The 12,686-nt window shown below is 37.1% G+C and overlaps 1 long non-coding RNA gene across 1 annotated transcript in view; it reads right to left on the bottom strand.

Moving 5' to 3' along the window:
• Positions 1-1,269: 1,269 nt before the first annotated feature.
• Positions 1,270-12,686, bottom strand: part of LOC139357004 (uncharacterized) — a 50,499-nt gene continuing 39,082 nt past the window's right edge. Inside the window, exons 2-3 of the long non-coding RNA XR_011609609.1 lie at positions 5,761-6,009; positions 1,270-1,406 (exon numbers count right to left, since the gene is read on the bottom strand). This is a non-coding gene — a long non-coding RNA (uncharacterized lncRNA). The remainder of the gene's footprint in view (positions 1,407-5,760; positions 6,010-12,686) is intronic.

The following is a 12,686-nucleotide window of genomic DNA, read 5'->3' as shown; positions in this document are numbered from 1 at the left end:
GTTTGATCAATTCTAGGTCCCTCCCACTGGCTGTCTTGAGGCTGACAGCAGCCTTACTAAGAACTGGACAAAGCTAAGCTTGCAGGTGGCAGTCTTCAGTCACCGAAGCTGATAGAGAAAGGTATGAATGAGCAGGGAGACAAGAAGACAATGAGAAAGTTTAGTGCTATGCAGAGGTGGTAAGAAGAAACTTAGATATCGTCTGTCTGCCTCTGCCTTCTCATTATCACTTCCCTCCTCCTTTACTTTCACCACGTTGAGTCTATTTTTCTATTTTTTTTAATCCTACTTCCTTAAATTTAAAAAAATAATTTCAACATTTATTTTAGAATCAGGTGCACGTGCAGATTTGTTACGGGCATATATTGCAACTTGTTGAGGTTTGGAATACGAATGATCCCATCAGCAATATAGTGAGTATAGTACCCAACAGTTAGTTTTTCAACCCTTTCCACCCTCCTACCTAGTCCCCAGTGTCTATTGTTGCCATCTTTATGTCCATGAGTACCCAATGTTTAGCTCCCATTTGTACGTGAGAATGTGTGGTTTTTAGTTTTCTGTTCCTGAGTTAATTCACTTGGGTAATATCTTCTAGCTGCACCCATGTTGCTGCAAAGGACATGATTTTGCTGTTTTTTATGGCTGCACATACTGAGTAAACTTTATCTTACGTTATTAAAAATGTATGGATATAAGGCAAGGTATTGTCATCAGGTAAGTCTATACATGGCTATTGTGTTATTATAACAGATAAAGAAGAGACATAAGTAATGGATAATACCAAAGAGTTAATACAATTATCTGACAACTTTGTCTTCGAGACTAAATACAGAATGGAATCTTTAGAATGTTCACAGAAACCAACAAGGAGGCCCAACAATTTGGGTGAATAGCATCAAGTTAACAGACACTGGAGAGGATGCTCTGGATACATCCTCATCTGGAGTAATTATCTTATATTCTGGACAAGTTTTTAAAAAGATCAATAGCACCTGGGACAAATGAATAAAAGGGTGTTCAGATTTTGAAAGGTCTGGCAATCCTGATTGTGGGAAAGAATTTGTGAGTATGTATAATTTTTAATATAAAAAATAGGAGGCACAAAGTGAAATGGCATGGTCTTTGAATATGTAAAGGTCAGGAGTGTGACTATAGGTTTATTCTGTGTGTCTCCATGGCAAAAATACAGACAGGACAGAGAAGCAGATATCAGACTGCAAAGGATACAAGCTGAAGAAGGGAGAGAAACTTAAACTTTAAAACAAAAATGCAGTTTATTGGAAAATTATTTACTAAGTGAGATGATGTTGTGTGACTTGAAGTTTTATTGCATAAAACGTGAAAAGTCAAAGGGCTTCTTGGAGTAGTCATCCAAAGTCAAGGGAAGCACCAACCAACGCAGTAAGCTTAAAGAGACAGGGAGAGAGAAAAATAAGGATGCTTCCTGACTATTGCATAAAATATTTTTCTCATGCAATGATTGTATAAGGTTTCATGTTTTGTAAAATAATGCTTTATTTTCTTACATTTATTATCTTTTGAATTCAGTTAATCAAAGCGAATGGCAAGGTAAGAGATATTGCTCATGTAGTGGACCCTAAACTTCCCCCCGTTCTGGGTTCTGATCTACCAACAGATGTGGACAGCATAAGTTCTAAACCAGTGAAACAGCCGTATCATTCAAATCACACACATTGTTTGTTTGTTTATTTATTTATTTTAGAGACGGAGTCTCGCTCTCGCGCCCAGGCTGGAGTGCAGTGGCACGATCTCGGCTCACTGCAAGCTCCGCCTCCTGGGTTCATGCCATTCTCCTGCCTCAGCCTTCCGAGTAGCTAGGACTACAGGCGCTTGCCACCATTCCTGGCTCATTTTTCTATTTTTAGTAGACATAGGGTTTCACCATGCTAGCCAGGATGGTCTCTATCTCCTGACCTCGAAATCACACACATTGTTAAAATCAATTGTCTTACCAAGACACCATAACTATTTGAAAAATAATCATTAAAGCTAATTTGTACATCATTTTGACTAAAATGCACTATAATTTTCTGATATTTTTCTTTAAACTCATTGGGCATTACTTAGGATATATCTATTTGAATTGAAATATAAGAGTTTATTATCACTAATAAGGTAAGGGCCCCAAATGCAAAAGAAACACAGGTCCAGATGAGCTATTACAGTCATTTGGTTACATTCTGGAAAATAAATGAAACTTGTATACGCTGTCATGTGTTGATGTCCATTGAAAGACGCTAGGTATTACTGAGGTTGAATTTTGATTGTGAAGAAATAGAATCTGTATAGCATGAAAGCATACCCAACTGGAATGCTGGCTCAAACAAAGAGAAAAAAGCAGCCCATTATGTAGTTTTAAAAATAATAATAACATTTCAAAAGGACTTCTTTTTTAGTTAGTTCTTAAGCACACTTGAGGTCACTTCTCTGGGCAGGGAAGCGACTGGTAGTATTAGCAACCCTTCTCTCTTTTTGTCAGGATGTTTTCATGAGTATTTTTCACAGTTGATGAGTACTTTGATTCATTTTCTTTGAGGAGCATTATCTTCACCAGAGAACAAAAACAGCCTATATTGGGAAATTAATTTACTTTTCTAAAAGTCCGTAAAAAGTTGGAAAGAATTACCATGAGTCCCTTGAGGAATAAACAGCCCTCAATCTTGAATATAATATACCCATTGCTCTTTCAGGATTTACCTATTTACAATGCCAATCGAGGTCATAGAACTTTATGTTTTAGTTGCTTAGAATATTCATGGAATAAAAATAAGCTGTATTTCTTTTATTCTACTTGAAGTTATTTATTCTGCCTCAGGAATCACTTCCTAAGACAGAAAAAATCTTATTTTCTCTATACTTTTTAAGTCTTTCTGAGGTGGAATACACCTTTGGGGTGGAAGAGCATTATTTCAGCTATAAGAGATGAAAGAAAAAAAAAAGACAATAATTATTAGCATCACCCTTTTCACTCCTTGGGCAGCTAGTTCATCACAAAGATCCATGCTGTATTTAAAGTTTTCAAATTACTGCCAAGGAATTTGCAAATCATACATGTTTTTCAGGGAAATTGTCTATATTCTTTTCTCTTAAAATTAGGAAAAATATTTTCAAAATTTCGTTCATACCATCCACAACTATTATGTAATGTTTGGATAAAACTGATTTTTCTTTACAAAATCTAATGCTATTTTCTTTACAGTTACCCTTTCTTTACAGATACACACACATACACACACATGCATGCATGCGTGCACACACACACACACACACACACACACAGACTGTTTTCATTTGAATTACACACAGATAAATAGCAAATTAATTTCATTCAATCAAACATCCAGAGTCTCGCTTGACTCACTGCTCCCCTAAAAATATAATTATTACATAAAAAAAGATTTTCAAGATCTAGAAGATTCATTTCTTTCTTGAGTAAATCAAAGTTTCCTTCAGTTTTATATTCAGTAATTACAATGCTGATATGGTCTGTAAAATACTTTATTTTTCTGATTATTGTTGTGATATTTAAAAATACTTTTGATTTGAGATCCCTCTGTCTCTCTTACTCCATCTCTCCTTCTCTCTCCTCTTTAATTTTTTGCTAAGAGCATGCATTACAGGTCTTACCTAGAAGAAAATGCAGGAGATACCTACTAATTGTCATCAGGCTAATTTGTGATTCAGAAATTGCTGGAATGCAAATGTCAATCTGACTTCCTGCTTAAAATAAGTCTTTTTAAAATGTCTAAATTACATTGAGACTAAGGAGCAATTTCTCTTATTGAGCCATTGTACTTGTACAAAATGATCAGTGATGCATTACATTTGTAGAAGGAAAATCAGAGGATGTGAGAGAGAACATAAAGTAATCATCTCAACAGTAAGGATCTTAAAAATGCCTAGTAAAGAATAATTCACAAGCAACATTTCCATTACGGTAAACGAAATTTTCATTAACTCTGCTTAGCCATAAAATGTGTTAATTTTTCAGGGATAGTTTGGTTATCAGAATCAGTCACAATTTCTCCTGGATTTTTTAGATAGGTAGATAAATAGATGTGTGTGTGTGCGTGTGTGTAGCTACAAAGATAAAGCTTGAATTCCCATTTTAAAATATAAATGGACAAACTGTTTTTTGAAAATGTTTGAAACTGAGGCACAGAAAGTAGAGGTAATCATACTTTACTGATTAATTGGTTTATTGATTCATTTTTACACCCCTTCCTTCCCTGTTCCCATTTCTGTTCCTTCATCAACATCAGCTGCCTTGGTGTGTCAGGTATGCACATTTTAAAAATACATGGTACTATTTTGTAATATATATTGAGCTATAGGCCTCTTCTTTTCTTATTATATTCACTCAGCTTGTTTATATGACAACCACCCATGGCTCTCCGTTTATGTATAGTCTGTCACTTCTAAAAGCTGCAAAGTTTTCCATAGTGTCATAGATTAGGCAAGAATATTGATTTTAAAAGATGGCTATATTCATTTCTATTGCTGCTGTGATGAATAACCACCAACTTAGTGACTTAACACGTATTTATTCTTCCACGCTTCTGGAGTTCAGAATCCAAAATGAGTTGGCAGGACTGTGTTCCTCCTGGAGTCTCTAGGAGAACCCATTTCTTTACCCTCTGTAGTTTCAAGAGGTCAACTGCATCCTTTGGCTTTTGACTCCTTCCATCTTTAAATGTCTCTCTGTATTTAAAGATGCAATGTAGCATGTTTAAATGTCTCTCTCTGATGCCAGTTTCTGTTATCACATCGCCTTCTCTGACTCTGATGCTCCTTTCTTCCTCTTAAAACATCATTTGTGATTATGTTGGGCCCACCTAGAAAATCCATGATAATTGCTCCATTTTAAAATCCTTAATCAATCATAGCTGCAAAGTTCCTCTTGCCATGTAAGGTGACATATTCATAGCTTCTGGGGATTAGGATGTGGCATCTGTAGAAAGCCATTATACCGCCTACCATAATGCCAGAAAAAATGGAGATGGGTCCAGATTTGATCCTTGACTGTTACCATCTTTCCTGTTACTCCTTTGGGCAGGTTGTGCTATTTCAAGAGGGTACAGAGATTCTCCAGAGAGCAGTGTACCTCACTGACTGCAGACTTCTCATGAACCCATTGGAAATCTTGTCAAGGCTTCAACATGTGTTCCAAAAGCCTCCTTCTTGTTATCATTCCATTACCAGTGATGCCGCACACCAGTATATAATGTGTTTCTAACACATAACCTTCTCAAATGTCATCATCTTCCTATTTTAGCAAGCTAACCATTTTTGTCTGGTTTTGCTACTCCTGGCTTCTCCAAGCCTTCATTTCCTTCCTGCTCACAGGTTACCCAGCTCCGTTGCTTAAATGACCCTGATCTTTCCTGAACAGAAGACTGGGTGGTATTGTCTGGTGTATTCTTCTTTGGGTGTTGTTTTTTGAAATAAACATAAGAACTCCTTATAGTTAAGAACATGAAGATTTATTTACCTTCTTAAGATGGTCAGGCACACTGCTACATCGGTGAGGGGAAAAAAAATCACACCAATTACAAAATTAGATTTCCCTACCAAATAAGCTGACATACTTTATTGTTTAATAGTTTTGTTGATTATTTTGGTTATACTAGCTTTGTGGGATTAAGGACAGTAGCCTATGAGGGTACTCAAATCACGGGTGAACACTGAAAAATCCTGCCAATTCAGATAGGCATGTGTAATGTATATTAACATACTTACATGTACTGATTGATTATCAGCTTTTTCTGCACCTTGTGCCAATTGACCAGCTTTTTCTTCTTTTTGCTATGCTGGTGGAATGCAAGTGATTCAAATGCTTTTTCTTTCAATTTTTAACTTCACTTCTGATTGGCTTGTGGCCCCTGCTGATTGACAAGCAAGTCTACAGCTGTGGGTTCTCTTTTGAAGCTATTTTATCTTTTCTCTTTGACTTTCCTTTAATTTGATTGGATTCACTCTTGGAGCACCCTGTGGAAAGAACCCTGATTACTCTCTATTCCCCTGCAAGTTGGTAGACGGCAAAGCACACTCAGAGGTCTTATCCCTCCTTTGTTAGGATGGGCCGCCTGCAAAAGCCCTGGGAATGCTTATCTGTGCTGGCAGATAACTGCTCCCAGGTTTAAACTTCAAAGGCAAAACCCAGGCAGCCCCAAAGAAGGAAACTTCAGTCAGCTTCAAGGGGTGAGTGAGCTGGTCCTGTGGCTACTTTTGGAAATATGAAAGGCACACTGAGAAATCAGGCTAGTCTTAAGATCTTGAGGTCACTTTTTTACATTTGTGTGGTAACTGCAGGGTCCTGGGTAGTGGGGGGACCAGCTCCTTCTTTACAGCAAAGACAATGACACTCTCCGCTGGAGGACTGACATTGGGTACAGGTACTGACTTTGTGACCAAAGAGTCAGAGGGTGCAGTGAGAAGGTGGGCTCCCACAGGACCACTCATTAACTGCAACCTGACCAGGAGGTTTCTGTTGAACAGGAGTGATTTATGGCTGAAACTGAAAAATCACTTGCATATAGCAACTATGGCTCAAGGTTCTATGGGAAATTGTCACCAAATATATATATTTTTTTACCCCAAGCATGGATATCTGTTAATGTCTGTAGTATATTTTTCTAACCCTAAAGTTTAGATGGCTAGAATGTCAAAGAAACAAATAGTCTCAAGTTCAGCCTCTCCCTGCCACCAAAGATCATAATGACCATTTCTTTTCCATTTTCTCTTCCCTTCTCTCTCACATATATATCTTCCGTATATTTATAGATGTAGACATATAAAGCAACTGGACTCACTCATGGAACATACAGTAAAAGGATCGATTATTCCCTTTTTCACTGCCAGTATGTATATACGAAAGAAAAAGAATAGAGCAAGCCCCTCATTCTCACTGCCACGAGCCTCAACTTACTTTATGATAGTCTTTATCCCATCGTCAGTTTCTTAACTTTGCTAAGCATTATTTAGTCTCATCAAAAAAATAAGTGTCATAGTAGTAGTATCAACCTTGCATGGTTATTGTAAGAAGCTAATGAGAGAATATGATTGAAGTATTCAGCAGATGTAATTGGTTATATTTATTGTCACCCCCTTCCTGATTATTATAAGAAAGGCTCTGGCTCATTGTGTTTGTATGTGTGGGAGCTGAGATTGAATAAAAAAAGAGGGGGAAGGAGGTTAATCTAGTTCCCACACTCACAGCTGCTGTCCATGCCTTATGATTAGATCTCTCTGCCTTGCTGTCTTTTCTCGTCACTTTCCTTTTGATCCTTTGAGCTTTGTCCTCCTACTTGGTTGCTGTCCACTCATTGTCAATTTCCAGACCACAGATCTTCATGATGCCTGGGGGTGGCCATCAGTGCTACTGCTGTGCCTGCCAAACTCCAGTCTCTGGGGCTTTTCTTGCTTGACTAACAGAGAATGCCTTTCATGTCTCATAGGGGGTTCCCCTACCAGATACTGTAGGCTCCAAATGCCAGCTTTCTTCTTCATGATAAGCATTATGAGTGGAAAGAGAGTAGAATAGAGGATCAGGTTGGTAGATGGTCAGAGAGAAAGAGTCTCACATGACACCTGGAATCACTGACCTCTTTTACATACGGGCTATTATTGCCCAGTGTACCCACTCTACTTGTCTTTTAGATGAATAATGAATATGTAAAGGGCTCGTTTTATGTTCTACCAGTCCAGCTATCTGTAGGAAAGGCTACTATATCTGAATATTAGTTGTGAAAGAAGTTACATTTTTCCACAGGGTTTCTGACACTAACATTTGTGTTATTATTAAAAACACTCTCAGGCTTGATGTTGTCAAATCACAGTGAACAAGCTCTCTATGTCCAGGGGTTTACCAACAAGGATGCTAAGACTTGCATAAGTACATTGCAGTCCTAATTCAGTGCCTGGAAGACAAATGTTACCTTCATATTAGGAGCAGAATACCCAGCAATATGTTTTTTATTTCCTGTTTTAGAATATTAGCTATTTACAAATAATGTGTGATGAACCGAGAGTTTGTGTTAATTCTGTTTACCTGAGGTCCAATAAAATAATAATCAAATAAAATATTAGAAGAGGGAAGTCTGTTATTTCTCTTTATACAAAGCCACTGCTGACACATTGAGATTTAATCACAGAGACTTTATATGTGACTGAGTTCATTCTGTTTTCTTCTAGAACACTCTCCCCCTCTTCCTCCTTATCCCACCATTCAAGCACCTCCCAAACTCCCTTCTGCATACACAGATATGCACACATCTATGGAGCTCAGCTTTTGCTCTGTGTTATCTGCAGGCCCATAATGTGGACCATATTTGCAGATATAGTTTAGCACAGCCATAGTATCTTTCTATGATACCCTTGGCTGTTATCTCACCTTTTTGGCCAGGGACTACTGAAGCACATTAGTTGTCTTCAGACAATCTGCCTTCTTGAATCATAATTGTGGATCTCAAGTATAAGTGCTGAACATCATTCAACAATCAAAGTAAAATCTTAAAATCTACAGTTAAAATATATTGGTCTTGGTTGGAGGAAGTGCAATGAGTTGCAATTTGGTGATGGGTGAAGTGGAGCTGACTCTATGATATGGCTTGGTTGTGTCTTCACCCAAATCTCATTTTGAATTGTAGTTCACATAAGCCCGAGGTGTCATGGGAGGGACCTGGTGGGAGGTAATTGAATTATGAGGCTGTTACTCCCATGCTGTTCTCATGATAGTGAGCTCTCACAAGATCTGATGGTTTTATAAGGGTCTTTTTCCTCTTTGCTCAGCACTTCTCCTTTCTGCCACCATGTGAAGAAACATATGTTTGCTCCCCCTTATGCCATGATTGTAAATTTTCTGAGGCCTCCCCAGCCATGCTGAGCTGTGATTCAATTAAACTTCTTTCTTTTATAAACTACCCAGTCTCAGGTATGTCCTTATAGCAGCAGGGACTAGTGAGGCACATTAGTTGTCTTCAGACAGTCTGCCTTCTCAAATCATAATTGTGGATCTCAAGAATGGACTAATACACTCTATTTTTCCTAAAGGATATCATGCAATCAAGAAACAGTCATTTGGTGCATATGGCATGCCAGGATCTGGTATAAGGAGTGGAGATGCAACCTTGAATAAGACGGAAAAGTCTCTGCCTTTCTAGAGTTTACCATGTAGTCAGGAATACAGGCAAATGAACACATTGTATTTACAATATACTAGAGTGTGTTAAGCGTTCTGATATAAAAAGTGCAGAGTTCTAAAGGATCACATATGATAAAAGCCTAAGTTTCCTGGATGATTGTATGTTCAGCAGTGGTTAAGAAAAGATGTTTGAAGAAAATGCCACCAAAGCAGAGATCTAAATGATAAGGAGGAGTTAACCAAGACATCAAAAGTGGGGAGCATGTTCCAAGCAAAGAAGCAGTATGTAAAGGCAAGAGAATGTGACTCATTCAGGGAAGTGAAAAGCATTAAATACAGGTAAAGTAGAAGGCACAATTGCAGAAGAAGTGATCAGAGAGGAAACTGGGGATTTGAATAAGCTCAGATCATGTATAGCCTTCAAATTCATATTAAATAATTTGAACATCATTCTAAAGGCTTGGAGATAAGAAGTATATATGGTTAGATCATTCTGGCTGCAGTGTACTGAAAGGATTCGGAGGGGAGTAGAATGGAAGCATGATGACCAGTTAAAAGACTCCTGCAGACATTCAATACACGGCTGATAGTGGCCAGAACCACGACTATAGGTAATACGGTAGGTCAAATGATAACCCCTCAAAGATGTCCACCTCCTGATACCTGGAACCTGTGAATATGTCATGTTACATGGCAAAAGCAATTGCAGTTACAGGTGAACTTTAAAATAATCAGCTGACTTTAAAAGAAGAACATTATTCTGGATTATATGAGTAGGCCTAGCATAATCACAAGGGCTCTTTAAAGTAGAAGTGAGGCAGAGGAGGAAGTTTGAGTCAGAAATTTGAAGATGCCATACTACTTGCTTTGAAGATGTAGAAAAGGGGCTATAAGCAGAGAAATTTAGGAAGACTTCAGAAGCTGAAAAAGGTAAGGAAATTATTTCTCCCTTAGAAACTTCAGAAGAAATGCAGCCATGTTGATACCTTGATTTTGGTCTAGTGAATCCCATTTTGGATCTCTGACCTCCAGAACTGGAAAGAATGAGAATGTATTGCTTTAAAGCACTAAGCTTGTAGTAATTTCTATAGCAGCAGTAGGAAACTAACAAGGGATGGAAAGAAGTAGAGAATGCTGAGAGACATTTAGGTGGTAGGAATGAGAGGGCTTAGTGTTCAATTTAACATGCAAGAGGAAAGTGAGCTAAGAGGGGTCATCTTTTCAAAACTGGTTTTTTGTTATATTAATCAAAAGTAGAGAAGTCTTCATACCAATGTAACCTATAACAATACATTCAACTACTATATTTGACTCAAAATAACAGTAAATAATATTATAGATATTAAAGGCAGAGATGGATAAAATTTATACAATGATCAGTGACTTGTTTCTCTGGGTATTTGATATCAATACTTCTCCATTAGACTGATAAAGGATTCATATAGTTCAGATGTTGATATTCAGCCAAATGTCACTTATAAGTAAATAAAATGAAATGTTGAACTTTGGGCACGTTATATAAATAACTGCTGCCACAAAGTTGTAACATGTTACATGTTCTAGAAAAGCCCAATATGCCTCTTAAGAGTGATGGACATAATTTAAATACTAAAATAAAGTAAAACTTTTAGAGAAACTTGGTGAGATTTAATTACTAAATTGAAAAGAAAACAGAAAACAGAATATGAAAAGCAATGATTAGTATTATTTTAGAATTAGATAAGCATGACTGGCAGCTACACAACCCCAGAGTGTTGTCAGATCAATGGTCTTCTCTTCAAGTCTTTCATGCCCATCTTTTCTCTTTCCTCCCAGAATTATTCTTTGCCTTCTCTGTGGTTCAATGACATGCACCTCTATTATATCAGGTTTCATATTCTTCACTAGATTACAGCTATTTATACATGTGTCCTTTCTTTCCACAAGATTTCAAACACTTGAAGACAGGCAATCTTTTATTTTTGTTTCTTCATCTAGCACAATGCCTTCTATGAAGACCCTAGTGAGTGATGAAGAAGATAGATTCAGTAGCAGGAGAACTGGGTCAAGGATTTAACTTCATGCTTCACTAATTATTGATGTAAGCTTGGGAAACATCATTTCACATCTTGATGCCTTAGTTTTCTATTTCAAAACTTCATGACTCAAAATATAAGGCAGAACATTTCAAATGACCAAATTGTTCAGATGAACTGAGTTACGTTACAACTGTGCTTAAAGTATTGCCATTCAGCTAATTACGAATGTTGATGTGCTAAGTGGTAGATACTATTGAACTGCTGAAAAGATGTTGTATAGGTTGTGGTAAGAAAGAAAAAAGAAAGGAGGAGAAAGATGAAAAGACTAGAGGGAAGAGAAACATTTTGGGGGAAAACTGATATATCTAAAGGAAATTGGATTAAATTTCTTACATGGGTTATGCTATGTAAATTTCTTCTCTGTCTCTCCATGCAGTTTCAGTTAAGTATTATTTTTCTTTTAATGCTTTGTGGAGTTGGATCTATCTTTAGAACACCTCAGAGCTCTGACTGTGACCTAGAGGCAGGCCCTGGGCAAGAGTAAATGACAGCAGAAAACTGCTGTACACAGCCTAAAGAGCCAATAAATATACGAAACAATTGCCCATTAATTATTCTTGCATTTTTTAAAAATAAAATTTTATAACATCCTCCATTGTTTTAATGCTAGTCAAGACATCGTACTCCTAAGCATTATTTCAGGCAAATTGTGTACTCATGTCTTCAGAGTTTCCTACAGGGGAAAGCTACAAGGATCTGAATTTTAAACAGTGACACAATGAGGAGAGGTATTTGACACACAGACATTGTGATCTGGATTTTACTTAACTCTGTTGATATGTAAGGTAAACACCAACTGTCTTGTTGTAAATATAATTCCAACTTTCTATTTTAGTAAACTGGGCACATTTTTACAATGTGAGCACACATATGTTCTCACAATCCAGATCAAGAGAAAGACATTAGTAGCATCTCAGATACCTAGCTAACGACCTCTCTCAGGTATTACCTGCCTTCCTCCTCAAAGGTAACCATTATTCTGACTTCTAGCCTCACCTAATTAGTTTTGCTTGTTTTTGAGCATTGCATGAAATAACTCATTCCTATGAACTCTGGTGTTTGGCACACTTTGTCCCTGAGATTTGTCCAGGGTTTGCAGGTAACAGTAAGCCATTCATTTTCATTGTATATTATCTTCTGTGATACAAATAGGCCATAATATATGTATGCATTCTACTTCCTATGGCCATTTGGATTGTTATATATTTTAAAGCCACCTAGTTAGGTGTATATAATTTTCAAATCTATGTTTCTATTGAATTGCCTTTTATTAATCTGAGAATATTCCCCTGTATCTTTAATATGTTTTTCACTTCAATGATACTTGTCCATAAGTAGAATCTTTTCCCCTGGTATATCTTTTTCATTCCTTCACTTTCATTTCTTTATGTTTACTTATTTAAAATTATTTCTTATAAATGGTATATGGTTGGTATAGGGAAGGA

This window comes from Macaca nemestrina, chromosome 11, assembly GCF_043159975.1.
Source record: "Macaca nemestrina isolate mMacNem1 chromosome 11, mMacNem.hap1, whole genome shotgun sequence".
Lineage (NCBI taxonomy): Eukaryota > Metazoa > Chordata > Mammalia > Primates > Cercopithecidae > Macaca > Macaca nemestrina.
Note: the sequence above shows the minus strand (reverse complement) of the source record. Positions and strands in the feature narration are given on the sequence as shown.